Source organism: Coturnix japonica, chromosome 2 (assembly GCF_054131305.1).
Source record: "Coturnix japonica strain WE chromosome 2, WE-NBRP24, whole genome shotgun sequence".
Lineage (NCBI taxonomy): Eukaryota > Metazoa > Chordata > Aves > Galliformes > Phasianidae > Coturnix > Coturnix japonica.
In genome coordinates, this window is record NC_140664.1 from 70249069 (window position 1) to 70267842 (window position 18774).

Here is an 18774-nt window from a genome sequence, read left to right on the forward strand (position 1 = left end):
TGCCTTTAGTTGCCAAGGCTGCCAAGCAGATGTTTTTTCTGGAACCTACTGCCAAAAAGCAAGTTAAAAGGGGGAGTAAGGAAGAGAGAGAAGTTCGACTCCTTCAGCACAGAAATTTTAGTGTCCGAATATGCTAAGTCAACCTACTTGCAATAAAATTTAAAACATTTAACCCAAATGGCAGAAGCTGCAGCTGGCTATTTTTAATCTCACTGACAACGTAGCAACAGTACGTGAGGTTCAGGGTTCAACCTTCCTGACACAAATATTTGCCCATCACCTACAAGCAATACATGGGACTTGCCAGAATACTGGCCCCAGGGAATAGCCTGCAAAACTGTAAGAGCAGGATTGGCTCAGGGACTCCTCCTCTGCCTCCTCCAAGAAACCTGGGTAGCTTGGTGCACCCAACTTGCTCTGGGAGCCCAGCTTGGCCCTACAGGCTGTCCCTAGTGTCCTTTCACCTACAGAGGCCTGAGGTCTGGTCCAAACTCCAAGCAGCTCACAGCTCCTTCCAATTCAGCACCTTGTTGAAGCCTCGGGAGGACTGTATGGGCACTGGTCCATTACAAGAACCATAATGCTCTCTTAAATGCAGAGGATTTTGTTTTTCCTAGTTCTCAGCCTTTGCATCTTTCATGATGTAGAATTTCCTTCTCTCAGCACTTCCATGAAGATTTTTAGGCAGAACTACACATTAAAAGCCCAAATGGCCTACAAAAGTTCAGTAGTGTTTTCCCTATTGAGACCAGTGAAAACTGTACTTTTTTAATGCATACCTACAACCCTTTCTGACTCAGGTTCAGCAGTCTAAAGAATTAAATAAATACCTAAGAAGGTAATGAAGGAGTAAAACCTAGTCTAAAGTTTATTCTCTCTGGAAACCTGTCAGCAGAAAAGGCTTAGAATGGTGTTTCACCGCAAAGAGAAAAAGAAACAGAAACACTTTTGTTTTAAAGCAACTGAGAATCTGAGGAGACTGAAATTTTAGAAGAATTTGTCATTTATGTAAGGCAGAGCTTGAAAATTTGAGAGGGCTCCCCAACCCTTGGTGAAGGATCAGAAAGTGATGGGTACCAGCAAGACAGAGCCTGCTGAGGAAGGGAGCTCTTAGGTTACATGAGAACTTGCCAAAGCAAGAAAGGCCACTAAGTCCCTGCAGTCATCCATGGTGCTGTTTCACCTGCAGGAACTGCAGTACAGCAGAGATTTGTGAGCCCCTCTGAGGTTTAACCATTAGCGCACTGTAATTAATGCCAATGCTGGTCACTATGGCTGCATCTATGTTACCTGCTGAGATATATATCACAGAATCTGGAGCAAATGTAGGTGGCAGTGTGTACCACAGCTCTGACTGGGCCTGGTGGTCCCTTGCAGAAGTTGTCATGCAGTTGAGCATAACCCAAAGAAACCCTGCACTCAGGCTCAGGAACTGAGAAGTGTTGCTGCATTCAGTAATGCGCTGCATTGTAAGGACAGAAAACCACACTGACTGCCTTACAAGCCACTGCAGAAAGGTGGACTCTCCAAGCACTTATTGTTGGAGGCCAGTTACAAGAATAAAAAGGAGATCATTCGCATTCCTCACTCTCCACAAAGGATGAAGTCTATTTTAAAAGAAGCCTATAAAGGCAGAAGCAATTGACAGTACTTTCTGGGACAGCAATAGCTGCAGAAAACTGCACAGTGGTTCAGCATCTGCAAATTGCAGAGCCCTTCCCTCTGCGGGATTCACAATTCTCCCCTCAGCCTCACCAAAGCTAATTGAAATGGACAACACAAACTATTGAAGCTCTTATTTTCAGAGAAAGAAGAAAAACAACAAGAGAAACATTTATATCAGTACAGTTATTTTTTGTGTGTCATTCGCCCTTTTTCTCCTAACCTCGGTTATTAAATAGATGGCTCTAGCTAGAAGTTCTTCTTATAAATTCCTTACCTATACACCAGTGCTGACTGGTTGATTATGCTGTCAGCCTCCCAATGCCACAATGTTCTTTCAGAAAAAAATGTGGGTGTTTTTCTTTTTTCAGATGACACACTATTTAACAAAAGACAACAAACAACAAACCTCCAACTTCAGATACTGCAGAAAACCATCATCCTGTGACCAACAACTGCAGAATGCCTGAGGTAAGAAAATACTATTTATTCTTGTAATGGATTTTATGAAGAAATCAAATGAGGTGAGATGTTTCTGAAAATTTGATCATTCATCACCAAAGCTTTTTTCTCATCTTGTACTCATCAGTTCTATTACTGCTGCTGCTGGAAATGTGCTCTGTACATTGAAATAGTTATCGCACGCACACACACACACACACACACACAGACAGACACACACACAGACACACACTTACTCATAGGCACACACTCCAAGCAAGTGTCTGGCCTTCTTTGGAGTGTAGCAGATTTATAAAGATGCAAGGAACATTTAATCAGTCATTTTTATTTGCTTTTCTTTTAAATAAAAAAAACCTACTCCAAATACGGAATGTGAACTATTACCTACTTCTTAAATGCTGTACTTAACTCTCCTTTCCTCTTGCTTTTCCTCTCTCTCAGAAATAGTTTTAATACCAGTGCATGGGTTATGCACAGTATTTGTAAAGTTACTTCTTAATTTTGTCTTTCAAAATGGTAATGATTTTACAGTCATGGAAGTACAAAAAAAAAAAAAAAATAAATCTGAAATATTTGAGAAAACTGATACTTTAGTTATTAGTTAAGTCATGACTTAACCTACAAGCATTTTCTGAGTTTTTTGGGAAAGATGTGGTTGCAAAAAGGCAGTTTTGATTCTGGCAAATTTTTTGCATATGTATATGCATGTTTTGTATGTTAGTTTTAATGTCATAAAATACCAGAGAGAAGTTTTGGGGTTTGTGGGAATAAATTTTCGGCGTTTTTGCTCATTTAAGGGAGGGCAGCCAAAAAACGTCTATTCACAGAAGCTTGGCAGCCATCCCTCACAGAGACAAATAAGTACATTACAAGATAGTGCTGTTCCCTTTCCACTGTGTAGCAATGTAGGATTTCACTCTCTGTTCACACTGCAGAAGATCGAATTAAATTTATCAGTGCTTGAAGGGATCATTAAAAAAAGAGCAAAACACAATCCTCGCCCTGAAAACGCATGCAGTTAGTATCTGCTCGTATGGAGGTACTGTATTGCATTCAAATGATGGAAGATAAACCTGCTGGGGCCACACCAACTTTTGAAGGCTGATTTGTCTTTACTGCCCATAGGCGGTGTGGTCAGTCCCGCAGTCATTCATGGCACTTCCTTGCAAGCCTTCTCTCAATTTATAAGACTGGGGACAGATGGTTTTCTGCTGTTCCTGGCTCCTGTATGAGGGGGGAAAAAAAAAAAGTGCAGTTTCTCTCACTTTCTTTTTCACCTACCCTGGCGGTTGGTAAGCAAGCAAGCAGTTGATAGAAACTGTCTTTGGATACTATCCATCACTTTCAAACTGAATGGCACTTTGCTCAGAGGAAGAACGTTGTGACAATAAGCAATTCAAAACAACACACTTAAAATACCTCAAGGCTCCAGCTCCAAAACTGTTGCCCAAAAATAAAACCACAGATTCTATTTTTCTCTTCTCTTACCCTATCACCTCTTTTCCTTCTGCTCTGGAAAATGCTTTCTCCCATGTATTTCCCTTTTCCTCTCATCTTATCTCCCTGACGTATAAGAAATTTTCCTGACATCAACTTAACTTTTTTCTTTTCTCTCCACCTTACAACAGTCTTAAAAGAAACTCTTTCGGTTTCCTTGCTGGATCATCTTCGGCTATCTTGCCCCTCCAGAGCTCTCCACAATTTGTGGCACTTAGAGGATGCACTGAAAAGCATTGCATCTTTCTGAAATCCCAGGGAAGCTGTGCAACTTCAGAGAGAGGCAATAAGCAAGCTGCAGAATCTGAGTGAGAGCAAGCTGGAAGGACACCAAAATGGATATATTTATTATTATTCTTCACATGTAATAAAACTGCCTTTGCTGGAAGCCTCACCAACTCTTTGCCATCTTCCTGACCTAGGTTTTCGTATAATTGAGAAACGCAAAGATCCAAACTGAGAAAGTATTCAGGTTTGACGCCATAATTGAAGCATATTTGCAGTGGTAGGGCACTGTGAAATAACACAAGTGTGAAAATCATTTCAATGAATAAGGTAGATTAAAAATAATAATAATAATAATGCATTGGGAAATAAATATATAGATGTAGGGCTTATCACATTAGACTGGTTTTAAGAAAATGGACCATACTGCTTTTCTGGCAAGAGATTTGGCTGTGAAAATACTTCTGTTGCTTCTCTTATACTGTACAAGTACCAGGCAGGCTGATCGGTGTAGAGAGAATTGAAGTAGGATTTTTTTTCCTCTTGTTTAAATGTAGTTCTGAAGTGGTTTCACAAACACACTTGAATATTATCATACTGAATGAAAGACAAATGTCTAAAATGTACATTTTCCTTCCTTCCAGTGTTGGTACAAGATGGGTTTGCAAAGGCACTTCACATCCTTCCTCTGCGACGCTGAGATGGAGAGCTGACTTCACAATTTCACAATATACCAAATAGGTTTAACTTCTTTCTTGTTTGGTTGGTTTTGGCCTCAGTCAGATAGCCTGGAAATGTCCATACAAGTTAGAAATGTATAACTTCTGTTTGGACCAAATGAACAAAGTTTTCAATAGTTTTCCTGGTCAGATAAACTGATGACTGTTGCATCAGTGTTACCACCTGAGAGTCCTCAGGACAGTGTAGGAGCACCACGCATGTACGAAGCACTGGAAAATCCCAGCAGACTGGAGAGCAAACCTTTGATTGCGGGATTTTATTACTAAAGACACCACAAAACAACACCAACCAAGGGACAGAACTTCCAATTAATGAATGTGTAAGACAACACAGCTAGCATTTCACAACAAAGGTTGTGACCACAGTTAAGAAAAATTTCTGATTTAGTTTCTTCTACAAAGGACACCAACTTATTTCATCCTGATGATTCTAAGAACTTGTTTTTCTTTGCTAAAGGTTTCCACCACTGAGCCTTGTTACTATTCTGTGAAGTAACAATTGATTATTTAAGAGCAGAAGAGCTTTATGCATTTATATATCACAAAAATGTCTGAATGCTAACTGCCTGCACTTGTAAGATAAAAGCTGGGTGCTCTGCCTGCTGTTGCACTGATCTAAATGCAGACACATACAGGTTCACACAGCCTGTTTACCATATAAATGTCCCATGCTTTCTGTAGGTGTGGCATTGTTCCTGTAGGCTTCAATACAGAGACTGGAGGTGGAGAAGGAAAGCACCTTGAGATATTCCATGGCAGGAGAAGCTGTATCTCAATACCACTCACATTGGATGCTTGTTTTCCCTGCTATAGAAGGCAGTTCTACAAGGAGGGCTTCACAACTTCACAGACATTCTTGTTATGCTCCTCGCTATCCTAATGTGACTTCTTGATTTCTAATTTTCTTTGCAGTTTATGACCAATATTTCATTTTTGTTCTCCACAAATACAGAGAACATTCCCTCCTCTTTCCACTTGAAAACTGTTACCTTGCCCCACAAGTCTGCTCTCCTTTTATCATCTTAGACCATTTCCTTAGTTCACATTTACTAGATATCAGTGCATTGCTAAACTCATAGTCATAGAATTATAGAATGCCTTGGGCTGGAGGGGACCTTAAAGATCATCTAGTTCCATCCATGCCATGGGCAGGGTTGCCAACCACTAGATCAGGCAGCCCAAGAACTCATCCTGGGATGCTCTATCCTCTCCAAGTGATCTATGGCTTTCTTGAAGTGCAGTGACTGATACTGAACACGAAATACGCATTCATCTGAGGATGGACTTTCTCCTTTTCACAACAGGCTGATGCTCACACATGCTTAGCTCATGATTCAACATAGTTCCTAAATTCCTTCTGAAAGAAACTGAAGTTTTTCATCCTATATTTAATAGATCATTTTTTCCAACTACTATGCATGATGTTCTATGGAATTCCGTACTATTTTTAGGAAGTTTCTCCAATTTGTAAAAATCATTTTTAATTCCAGCTCTTTCCCCTGTTGTGCTTGCAGCCTTTCTCAAACTTCTTTTATCTTCAGATTTACCAAACCTCCCATGAACCTGCTCATTAAAGAGAGTATTAGATGAAGCTGCATGGCGAACAGACACTCGTGCACTACTCACAGGCAGATATTTTCTTATCGTAATTTAATAATATATATTTTGAAATTCCTGTCCCCCTTTTGACATCAACAACCACTTTTCTGAGCTGTGAGCTTCAAATTCACCTACACAAAGGCTGTAATAAGATCCTAGAAAGCATTTCCTAATTGATACCTCTGAGCTTCAGCCAGGCATATGAATCTGAGATCTTAAATTATCTTAATTCATATCCGTGTGGATTCACACCTCATGTTAATACTGGAGGATTTGTGTCCCTTCCAGATGTCAAAAAATGCTTGAAAAGCCAGAGCCTTTCTTTCTGGTGCTCTGCATCTCCTTGCTGAGGGTAATTGTTGCACACAGTGTTTTTTCAGTATATTATTTATCTTTCACTTGTGTGACTGGTGAATGTTTGTTTTTTCTCTACTGAACTCCTTAAAATTTGAATCCCTTCCTTCAACACAACAGAGTTGTACGTCAACAGTTTTCAGTGCACAAGCAGTACGCTCTGATGAGCTGGGAGACAGAAACTCCCCAGTTCCAAACCTAACTTCACCATGCAGACAATTGCATAGACATAGAAAGGTGTTTTCTCTCTCTCCCTTGCCTTCCTACCAGCCAGAACTAAACCAACAGAACAATGATGTTAACTGTGCTTTCAGTCTAAGTGGAAAATTAATACCCCCAGTGACTTGCACCCAGCTAAAATCTCTTAACTACGATTCCTCTTTCACATTTTTAAGCATATTTGCAAACAGCATCTTGGAAATAGGCTACCAGATCTTCAGTTGGTGTAACCATGGGGCTCCACAGATGGCCAGGAGAACAGTTCGTGAAGGCATTATGTTATTAAACTGTCTGGTTCTGTAAATCCAATTTGACAAGAACTGTTATAAAACCAGTTTCTGCACCCTTGAGTTTTACTGCAAAATACCTGTTTTTAGCCTTCTTTCTTTCTACTGTGGGTACAAATATTTTAGAAGCTAAATCTCTTAATGGAATTGATGTATCAGGGAAGAGCAGGAGTGTTTCTTAAAAAGATAAATAAATTAAAAAAAAAAAAGTAAACATATGGAAGAAAAGCAGAAGAAGGAAAGCATAGTTTTGCTACAGAGAGTCTTTCTGTGTAATAAAATAGTAAAGGGATACTGTGAGAAATCAACCGCAGGGAAATTAGGAGCTACAAAACTGGAGATAAAGCAGAATTGGAAGTAAAAGAAGCAGAGCAGGAATACAATCTGGAAGGTCAATTGATAAAATATGTAGCAAGCACTGAACCAACACCAATCAATACCACACAGTATGAACCAAATAACAGCCTAATAACCACATCACATCCACTTTATGGTACTATCTATCACAGCAACAGCAGGAGGTTGTGGCAATTCCACTTTCTGTGCACTCAGATGGACTGGCCTCACCCAGAGCTCCCAGTGTCGCTTCATGCCACTGTGAAGGCAGCAGTGCTGTCCTGCAGCAAGCAATACCATCCTTCAGTTGAGCTCACCAAATGCTTGGGACAGCAAATCCCAGGTGTGTGATAGGCAGAGTGCTGAGGAGCTGAGCATGCAGCCAGATGTCAGGAGACATCAAATCTATTTAATTTGGGGTCAAACTTGCTGGAGAGCACTGTAGGGGAAAAGGAGCTGGGGATGCTGGTGGGCAGAAGAATGACATTGAGCTAGCACCATGCCCTTGAGGCCAAGAAGGCCAGTGGCATCCTGAGGTGTATTAGAAGAGGAGTAGTTAGTAGGTTGAGAGAGATTCTCTTCCCCCTGTACTCTACCCCTGTGAGACCTCATCTGGAATATTGTGTCAGTTCTGGGCCCCTCAGTTCAAGAAGGACAGGGAACAGCTTGGAAGAGTCCAGCACAGAGCCACAAAGATAATTAAGGGAGTGAAGCATCTCCCTTATGAGGAGAGGCTGATTGAGCTGTGTCTCTTTAGCTTGGAGGAGACTGAGGGGTGATCTCATTAATGTTTATAAATCTGTAAAGGGTGAGGAGAATGTAGCTAGGCTGTTCTTAGTCACATCCAGTGATAGGACAAAGGGCAATGGGTTTAAGCTGGAACATAAGAAGTTCCACATAAATATAAGAAAAAACTTCTTGACAGTAAGGGTAACAAAACACTGGAACAGGATGCTCAGAGAGGTTGTGGGGTGCCCTTCTCTGGAGACATTCAAAACCCCCCTGAATGCATTCCTGGGTGACGTGGTCTAGGTGTTCCTGCCCCAGCAGGGGGATTGGACTAAATGATCTTTCAAGGTCCCTTCCAATCCCTGACATTCTATGATTCTGTGACATAAAAGAGGACAAACTAACAGTGAAGACTGGACTGAGATGAGACCGGACTCCAGACTAGATGATGAGCTCAAACCTATCAACCCTGGCTCATTTCTTATAATCTACAATGGAGAAGTATTGGCCCCTTTCAAATCAGTAAAAAAAAATCTTCCAAATGGTTCCAAGAAGCCTGAGAATTCATCTCTCATTTTGATCTAATGTTACACAGAATAATCTATTATATCTTTCCTAGAATGCTTGTGGATCCTCTTCAAGGTTTTAATAAAGAAAGATAATCAGCAACACATATGAACCAGAAAAATGATAGAATCATAGAATATCCCCAGTTGGAATTGTCCCACAAGGATCATCAAGTCCAACTCCTGGCTCCACACAGGACCACACAAAGTTCAAACCCCACATCTGAGTGAATTGTCCAAATGCTTCTGGAACTCTAGCAGCCTGGGGCTGCAGCCATTGCCCTAAGGAGCCTGTTCCATGCCCTCCACCCTCTGGTGAAGAAACTTTTCCTAATATCCAACCTGACCCTTCCTTCACACAGCCCCATGCTGTTCCCTTGGGTCCTGTTGCTGTCACCAGAGAGAGATCAGCTCTGTCCCTCCAATCCCCCAGTCTCCTTGTGAAAACGTTGTAGGCCATCATAAGCCCTCCCCCCACCCCCTCAGCCTCCACTTCTGCGTTAATGCTCAAATACAGGAGTACATATAATATAGGCTGTGGTAACTACTTTGATCCCAAAAAGGAATGCTGAAAGAAAATAATCCACTCTATTTCCAGTTATCCTTATTCCAGAGGCTTACAAGATATTAAGTATGAATGTATACATATATATGTATATATTTATGCTAAGCTGCAGAAAATCAACTATTCAGCCTAAACCATGACCTAGGCCTGGACTCTGCTCAGTCTGCAACCATCACTGCATGCAAGAAGCAAGAGTGACTGAGAGCCACCACCATCCATCACAGTGCCCGTGTGGCATGGCTAGGCAGGACACGAGGGCTTTTGGTTGTACTGAGTGCCTCAAACCTTCTCCTAGTGATAGGGTAAGCACCTGCACAAGATGAGCAACAGTAGATGACCTTTTACAAGTGGCCAAATCTCAAGAAGCAATTAAAAGGCTTTGTAGTAATAAAGGTGCTGAGAGACAGATAGATAGTTTATTTAATAATCATACTGCAGCAGTGGGCAACATTGAGAAGGGGGTCTTGTTCCCTGGTGGCCCACAAAAGCAGGGTTATACTTCAGTCCCCACTTTCTGGCTTCACTACCAGAGAAAGACATGAAGCTCTTACAGCTATAGATGCCTATTACACCCATGACCAAGATCTGCAAGAAGAAACCACGCCAGCAACCTGCAGTAGATATCATAAAATGAAATGCCATGTGCTTGGTGGGTGACTCCCTGTTCAAAGGCACCAAGGCTCCCATCTGTTGGCCTGACAGGGAGTCTCAAGAGATTTGCTGATTCCCAGGAGTCAAGAACAGGGACATTTCCAAGAGAGTGACACAGCTCATCAACAGCACAGATTATCTGCTATTGCTCTTTAATGCAGGCATGAATGACACCGAAATCTGGAACATGGGCAGAATCAAATGACTATAAAGCCCTGGGAATGCAAGTGAAGATCATTGGTGCCCAGGTTATCTTCTCTTCAGTTTTGTCATTTGGAGGAAAGAAGGAAGCCAGAAATAGAAGTATAGTTTATACAAATTCCTGGCTATGTGGCTGGTGCCACCATGAGAGTTTTGGTTTTTATGACAGTGGGACTTTCTATGAAGATTATAACCTGTTAAGAAGGGAAGAGATCCACCTGTCTAGAAGAGGCAGGGCAGTCTCTGGCAGCAGGCTAGTTGGTTGACCTACTGAGCTGAGCTTTAAACTGAAGGACTTAGGGAGTGAGGTCCAAAATGGCAACCCTCATATCACTGCAAGCATCTAGAGATTATCCAGACCAAGCAGAATAGTGACAAATGTTCCTTAGCTGCCTCCCATGACATGAGCCAGAAGACCAACTATTGCAAGGGTGTGGATAGCTATGGAGAAAACTCTTGCATCCCTCTAGGGAAATCTGCATCCTCTGCTCCCTTTTCATATCTGAAGTGCTTGTATGTCAACACATACAGCAAGGAATCACAGAATCACACAACGGCCAGGGTTGGAAGGGACCTGAGGGATCATCAAGCACCAATCCCCCTGCTCCCCATTTAATACTAGACCAGGCTGTCCAGGGCCCCATCCAACCCAGCCTTGAACACCTCCAGGGACTGGGCATCCACAACCTCTCTGGGCAGCCTGTTCCAGCACCTCACCACTCTCATAGCAAAAAACTTCCCCCTGACATCCAACCTAAATCTTCCCTCCTACACTTAAAACTATTTGGAGCACTTAAAACCAATGGAGAATCAACAGGATGAATTAGAGATCAGTGTGTGGTTGCTGGGCTATAATCTCATTACAGTCACAGAGATACAGTGGGGCAGTTCACATGACTGGAATGCTCTCATGGATAGTTTAATGTACTTTTTGGGAAAGACAAGCCAGCAAAGCAAAGCAGTGGAGTTGCTCTTTGAGAGAGAGCAACTAGAATGTATCAAGCTCTGACTAGGGATGAATGATGAACAAGTGGAGAGCTTGTGGTGAGAATTATGGGTCAGACTAATATGAGTGACATGGTTGTGGGTATTTACTACAGGCCACCTAATTAGGAAGAAGGGGTTGATGAGGATGTTACAGAAAAGGAAGGGTTTTCCTTTATATTTTCCAAATATTTTTCCTTTTTTTCACTTGGTCTCGTGACTGGGGAAAATTCATTTTAAAAGTTAGGAGTTCTTTTCTTTTGTTTGTTTGATTGAATACATTTTCATAATTGTCTGACAGGAATGCCAAATTCACAATTTTGAAAACTCTGCACATTAACTTAAAAAAAAAATAAATCGATCAAATGCATTTAACAAACCACAGAGAGATGAAGAAACCACATGTTTCAAAATGTTCATAAATCCATGGTATCTGATGGGGTGCATCCATGGGTGCTGAAGGATCTGGCAGAGGTGATTGCTGAACTGCTCTCTATCATCTTTGAGAGGTCTTGGAGAATGGGGGAGGTGCCTGAAGACTGAAGGATAGCCAGTGTCACTCCAGTCTTCAAAAAGGGCAAGAAGGAATATCCAGGTAATTACAGAATAGTCAGCCTCACCTCTGTCCCTGGAAGAAAAGGAGGTTATCAGGAGTACTCAGCATGTATTCACCAAGGGGCGGTCATGCTCAACCAACCTGGTAGCCTTCTATGATGTTGTCACTGGCTGAGTGGATGGGGGAAGAGTGGTGGATGTAGTCTACTTTGATTTGAGCAAGGCATTTGATACTGTCTCCCACAACATCCTTATAATAAAGCTGAGGAAGTGTGGGATAGATGAGTGGACAGTGAGCTGGGTTGAGAACTGGCTGGCTGGCAGAGCACACAAGGATCATCATTGGCAGTGCAGAATCTGGTTGGAGATCTGTAACTAGCGGGGTTCCCCAGGGGTCGGTGCTGGGTGTGGTCTTGTTCATCATCTTCATCAATGACCTTGATGAGGGGATAGTGGCCACTCTCAGCAAGTTTGCTATGATAAAGTTGGGAGCATTGACTGACACACCTGAAGGCTGTGCTGCTATTCAGCGAGACCTGGAAAGACTGGAGAGCTGGGCAGTAAGAAACCGGATGAGGTTTAACAAAAGCAAGTGTAGAGTCTTGCACCTGTGGAGGAATAGTTGCATGCATGAGTACAAGCTGGGGGATGACCTGCTGGAGAGGAGCTCTGCTGAGAGGGACCTGGGCGTCCTGGTGGACAACAGATTGACCATGAGCCAGCAGTGTGCCCTCATGACCAAAAAGGCCAATGGCATTCTGGGGTGCATTAAAAAGAGCATGGCCAGCAGGTCAAGGGAGGTGATCCTCCCCCTCTACTCTGCCCTGGTAACACCCCATCTGGAGTACTGTGTCCAGTTGTGGGCTCCCCAGTACAAAAAAGACAGGGGTCTCTTGGAAAGAGTTCAGCAGAGGGCCACAAAGATGGTGACAGGCCTGAAGCATCTCCCCTGTGAAGAAAGGCTAAGTGAACTGTGTCTGTTTAGCCTTGAGAAAACAAGACTGAGAGGGGACCTGATCCGGGTTTATAAATATCTGTGGTGTGGGGCAAAGTGGAGAGGCCAGACTCTTTTCAGCAGTGTGTGGAGACAGGACAAGGAGAAACAGCCAGAAGCTGGAGCATAGGAAGTTCCGCATGAATGTGTGCAAGAACTTCTTTACAATGAGGGTGACGGAGCACTGGAACAGGCTGCCCAGGGGGGTTGTGGAGTCTCCTTCTCTGGAGATATTCAAGACCTGCCTGGATGCCTACTTGTGCGACCTGGTATAGGGAACCTGCTTTGGCAGGGGGGTTGGACTCAATGAACTCTGGAGGTCCCTTCCAACCCCTACAATTCTGTTATTCTGTGAAAATGTTCTGTCTCACCAAAAATGTTTTTCACAACTTTAACCTGCTTTAGGAATGATCCACCAGCAAAGCAGGCTCACCACAATTATGAGCTAGCACAATTCTTCAGTTCGTAACTAAACTTTCAAAAAAGATGCTCTACCATATTTTTTTCATTTATAGTCAATCATCATTATGCTATAGAACTTATGAGACACATTTTGAAAATACCATGTGTTGCTTATACTGCTATTTCAGAAATTTAAGGAAATAAACCATACTGCATATATTTGTAAAGCTGTTTGCAAGATTTTGGAGCCTAATTAATTGCATGTTCTACTCAAATGAGAAAATAAAGAAATCACAGGGAGATTGAGGAGCAGCACAAGAGTGGAATTATCTCAGGAAATTAATCAAAATGTGCATAACCAATTATTTGACAGATACTGCTTCTCCTAATTATAGACAGATACTACAGCTGACAGAGAAAGCAAGGTGGCTTTTTATATAAAAGCAAAATACAGGATGCACAGAATCACAGAATCACAGAATGACCCGGGTTGGAAGGGACCTCAAGGATCATGTAGTTCCAACCCCCCTGCCTAGCAGGGCGACTACACATACACCTTTACTAGATCAGGTTGCCCAGGGAACCTATTCTATTCCATAGAACCTATTCTACAGCTATTTCTCTTAACACCTCGGTTAAGACAGTCTCCGACCAAATCTGGATATAAATAACTGCACATTTCCTATTCTGTGTCTGTATAAGCCAATGAAGTACACAGGCTGCTAGATCTGGAAAACATTACCCTGAGTGTTCACCACCCTGTCCAGATGCAGAGAGAAGTCCAGCTGAGGCTGTTATCCTGACCTATGTCCAGCTTATGCTTGCAGTATGCTTTGTGCCCATGTTATCCCCTGCTATATGAAAACACAGAACAACTTCGTTGAGTTCCTAAAGTCCGCTATCTCATTACTTAATGTACTGTTAATTTGCAGTGTTGGGGGTGGCTTTGTTTTATTTCAGACTCATCAAACTCAGTGTGGTCCATTGAGGTTAATTTTTCCCACCCCAACAATGTTTTCACACTGCTCCAAATACTGCCAAAGCACAGTTCAGACATGCCTGTATTTACGTTTAGGCATGCCCACACACATTTCTATGCATGTATATACAAATACATGCACACAAGAACAGAGAAACAAAACACAATTCCATCATGTTTTTCCTTTAAAGTAATTTTAGCCACTGGCATTGCAAAATTAGCCTGGCCTATAACCAGGAGCCTGCACCTGCACAGATCCCAGTTGCAGAACCCCGCCTGTAATTGTTAAGCAATTTGCCTGCTAAGCATCACTGGCAAGTGTCTGAGAGCACTTACACTCAGAAATAGCATTTGTTTGGCTCTGATACTAAGACACTGTGTTATTCTTCAGACTGTCTAGAAAGCTGCCTGTTACCATACTGGCAAAGGGTTTTGCTCTCTTGCTCCAATGGATGAAATTATCCTTTTGCTCAAAGGAGCACAGCACAGAAGAACCAAATCTTTCCTAAAACAACATTCCTATCCTACACATTTCCCTATATTTGGAGACGTAGGAAGGATCAGAGCTCGCTGTTCCATGTTCCCACTCCAACTTCTCTATAGCGGATATGGCTGTGGTAAGGAGATAAGGAGTCATTCAGCCTTTTTGTCCTTGGAGAGTGCATTTACTTTCTATTTCTCTTTGCTTCAATCTCTTTTATCTAGTTTTATCTAGTCTTCTGCTAATGTTATTTTATCCATCCTGGTCAGTGCTGCTGGCATGCACAAGTGCAGTGAAAATACTGCAGCCCATGCTATAGGTGGCAGCAACCAAACTAAAGATGATCCACAGACCGCGGGACCATATTCTGCTTCATACAGCACTCTGAAATCCATGTTGCTCTGTCTTCACTACTACTGCCGTCCTAACACATGCAACTTAACGTTGAGGTGCACACAAAAACACAGCAAAAAAAAATAAAAATAATTAAAAAATGCTTGCAAACACATGGTCTGAATAAGCACTGTAATGTGACTGCAAGTAAAGGTTTTCAAGGAGGCCAGGGAAAAGCTGCTGGAGCAGGTGGGAGCTGCTAAATGTTTGCCATTCCTTTGACTCTCCCAGTTTCCAAGACTGCAGAACAGTTTATTTATAAAAATGCACTAAAAAAAAGTTGTACTAAACATGCTCAGTTCTGTTGCTTTTACCCTACATAATGTCCAGGGCACTAAATATTGGCTAGCTGCTCAGCTGAAAAATGAGCAGCAAGAATTAATTTCTCAAGTTCTCTATTTCTTTTTCTCAATTCCCCTCCTTTAGTTTTATGTAGAACAGAGAGAAAGATCAAATATTAGCAAATGCACAAATCCACAAATCTCTGGTGAAAAAAAAAAACTATTTTTTATTTCTGTTGAGAAGTGTGGAGTGTAGAAAAATGTTTAAGCTGAACCTGTTGCCATGCCCTCTGAAGTCAGTGGGAAGTCATTGTTAGACAGAATCACCCTCTAGAGATGCCTTTATCAGACATGTTCTTTGGTGATCCTCCCCCTCTACTCTGCCCTGGTGAGGCCACATCTGGAGTACTGTGTTCAGTTCTAGGCTCCCCAGTTCAAAAAAAACAGGGATCTTCCAAAGAGAATCCAACAGAGGGGCACAAAGATTATTAGGGCACTGGAGCATCTCCAGTATTCAAGCTGGAGAAGAGAAGGTCTGAGACAGAATCTTAAAACTCTAAAAGTAACTAAAGTGTGGGAGTCAAGTTGATGGGGCGGTTCCATTTTGGAGGCAAGCAACAGTAGAAAAAAGAGCAATGGGCAGAAACTGAAACCCAGGAAATTCCATTCTAATACAAGGAATAACTTCTTTGCTGTCAGAGTGAAATAGTGCAGGAACAAGCTGCCCAGAGAGGTTTTGAAGTCTCTGTCTCTGGAGATACTGAAGAACTGCCTGGACACCTACGTGTGTGACCCTCTATAGGGAACTTGCTTGAGCAGAGACTCCAGGGGATGGTCTCCGGAGATCCTTTCCAAACCCTACAGTTCTGTGATTCCGTGACAAGGAAAAATTTGTAGATGCCCATCTCTAAAAGCAAACTGTTGAAGGATGGAAAACCTTGGTTTAATGCATATTTATAATGGTAAAAAGGAATGATTGATACTGAAAGAGCTGGAGCTAAGTGAGAGGGATCCTGCCTTTAATATCTTGTGGCCAACATAAGAGAACACACAGAAGGGCACTATATAGCTAATTGCTATTGAAACCATACCTCCATTTCTGTCTTTTACCTTTATTCTAACTTATCCTGTAGGTTTGGAGTAAGCAAAATTCTGGGCCACTAAACCTTTACTCGGTTAATTTCTAAGACAGCACAAATTCTGAGGCCATTCCTTGCCTTTCTTTATAGACTCCCATACCAGCAGATGAAAAGCTTTTTAGCCATGCCATTAATCTGCAGGTACTTCAGTGAGGAGTTGACAAGCAGTTTTAACAAACTACTGAAGATCAGTACTTGAAAAATGGGAACCATTGTTATTCCATGCCTTGCAGATTATGAACTGATATCTGTAGCCTCCATCCTTTGCTTGCACTTTCTAACTTGGAAATCTCTGCACATTTAGAGGAGCATCCAGTTAAAAAGGAAATAGATTTCTCTGTCTAATTAGTCTAAGCGCTCTCTCCTAGCCTTTGTCCTTGTCTTCCTGGGATCTCATTTACAGTGCTATTTAAAAGGAGCCACATCTGTTACAATGAGCTGTCTGTCAACTAAACGTCCCATATCAGACACAATTTTCTCTCACCTTTTACTTATACTTTTCAATAACAAGATGATAGATGCAGATTTTAGTCAGCAGTTCTTTCAAACTGCTGAAAGGAAAGTTTGCCCTCCTCCCCATCCTCATCCAGCCTGCAATAGACACTTGATTTAGATACACCATGAACACTCAACAGAAAACTGGGATGAGTTTGGCCTTCAAGTTTGCTTTTCTTTAGACCATTAAAAATCAACTCAGTCTCTGCATGTTTTAATTGAAAAGAGTGTTAAACACTCAGGAGCAATAGACATATGCCTCACTGTAAATTTTACATTCAGCCCTAGCTGTTGCAGCTGGTGTTGATTTAGTGTTACCCCACTAACCCTGCTGGGTGTTTTTTCATTTGATTTACATTCCCTGTGACGGGTGGAGGTAACATTTCCAAGAGCGTGAAAAACAAAGTGACCTTATAGCTAAAACCTCACTCCAGCAGGCAGCAGAGCAGGGTTTTCACCACCTAACCTTTAAAAGCAAAGCTGCACAGGTCACCCTGAGCAACACCGTTGCAACAAGCTTTGCTTTCATCTGCCAGCCACAAACATCCAGGGCCAGCTTTGAACATTACTGAATGTACTAGAAAGAGAAGTTAACCTTGGCCTTAGCTTAGGGATTGCTGAAGCCACTTGGGCAGGGCCTGCCACACAGACAGACCTCTTTGACAGCTGCCAATCTGGGTGTTCTCACTGCAGTGCTTACATGACACGGCTTTTCTCCCAGCTCTATGGGGCATTTAGGTTATGAACTCTTAGGATGTTGGTTTTGCTGCACCCTGGCTTTAGCAGACCTTCAGAGAGACAGTCGCACACAGGCAGTGAGGAATAGTAAATCATTAATTACTAGTAGTAAAAAACCTTTGACTGAAGCACCCATGTCTTCTTTGTAATAGACAGCTGGTCAATACTCGTTGCAAATTTAGTATCACACAATGAAAACAATGATATTTCTTTTGAAGTTCCACTTTCTATTGCTGTTTGATCAGCTGTTTTCCACTCTTACTTCCAAATTCTTGTAGGGTGGAAGTCTAAGTCTCAGTGTAACATTTTAGTCTCAGTTTAAATACAAACAATAACCCTTGCTGCACAATTAGCATATATAAGGGCTACTCCAAAAATAATGCCCCCTACTTTATTATGTTGGCCCACAGTATCAGAGGCAGATGGTGGTGGTATGGCAGTAGGAGTTAAACCTTCCCACCAATATTCCATTACATTTTGTTGTTGTGTGACACATGGTAGCAGAGGAGCAATATCATGTCTGACACAGAAGTGCAACTGAAGCAAAAAGAAAGAACTGTACTCCTCCACATGGAAAACATTACACACCATTGACATCCACTAATGCTTGCTGAACATCAGTATTGACCAAACAGTGGATATAAGCACAGTGGGGCACTGAAGGTGCATTTCAACGGTGGCAACAGTGACACTGGGTCACCTCTGCTGCTGAAGGTTGTTACAATCACATCACGCAGACTCTTGTTCATGGCTGGTGAAAGTGCATATCTAATGGAGGTGACTATGCTGAAAAAAAAAATTATGTTTTGCAGTTGGGAATTTGCTCTATCAAATGGTAATATTGTGCTCTTTGTGCCTATTGTAGTTTCCATGGAAATAAATAGGAGGCATTACTTTTGTTGCAAATTACATATAAAGCCAGACTTGAAATTCCTTATCATGATCATAGGAATAAAGACTGGAAGCAGTGGTCAGTATTTACAAAGGGCAGGGTGTGTGCCTGGCTGCACATAATGGCTGTTATCAGAGGTGAGACCAACTCACAGCCTTGCTTACTGCCTGCTTATGTTATTTTCCACTGTTTCCATTTCAGATAACAGAATTCCATTGACACCAAATGATATTTAACAGCTAATTATTCGAAAGTTCTTGGCTTAAATGAAAACTAAATTCTTATTCATCATCTTAACATACTCTTTAATACCTTTAGTTCACATTATGGGTGGCAGTGCTGGTTGCA

At 42.0% G+C, this 18774-nt stretch overlaps 1 long non-coding RNA gene across 2 annotated transcripts; it reads left to right on the forward strand.

Annotated features, from left to right (window-relative positions):
* The first annotated feature begins 1655 nt into the window (after nucleotides 1–1655).
* LOC107309708 (uncharacterized) lies at nucleotides 1656–4597 on the forward strand. 2 transcript variants are annotated; one of them, XR_004306121.2, is made up of 3 exons: nucleotides 1656–1842; nucleotides 2034–2133; nucleotides 4491–4597. It is a non-coding gene; the product is annotated as an uncharacterized LOC107309708 (long non-coding RNA). The 2 variants fall into 2 exon arrangements; XR_014942754.1 differs by lacking the exon at nucleotides 4491–4597 and adding an exon at nucleotides 3753–4019 and having other exon boundaries at nucleotides 1713–1842.
* The last annotated feature ends 14177 nt before the right edge of the window (nucleotides 4598–18774 follow it).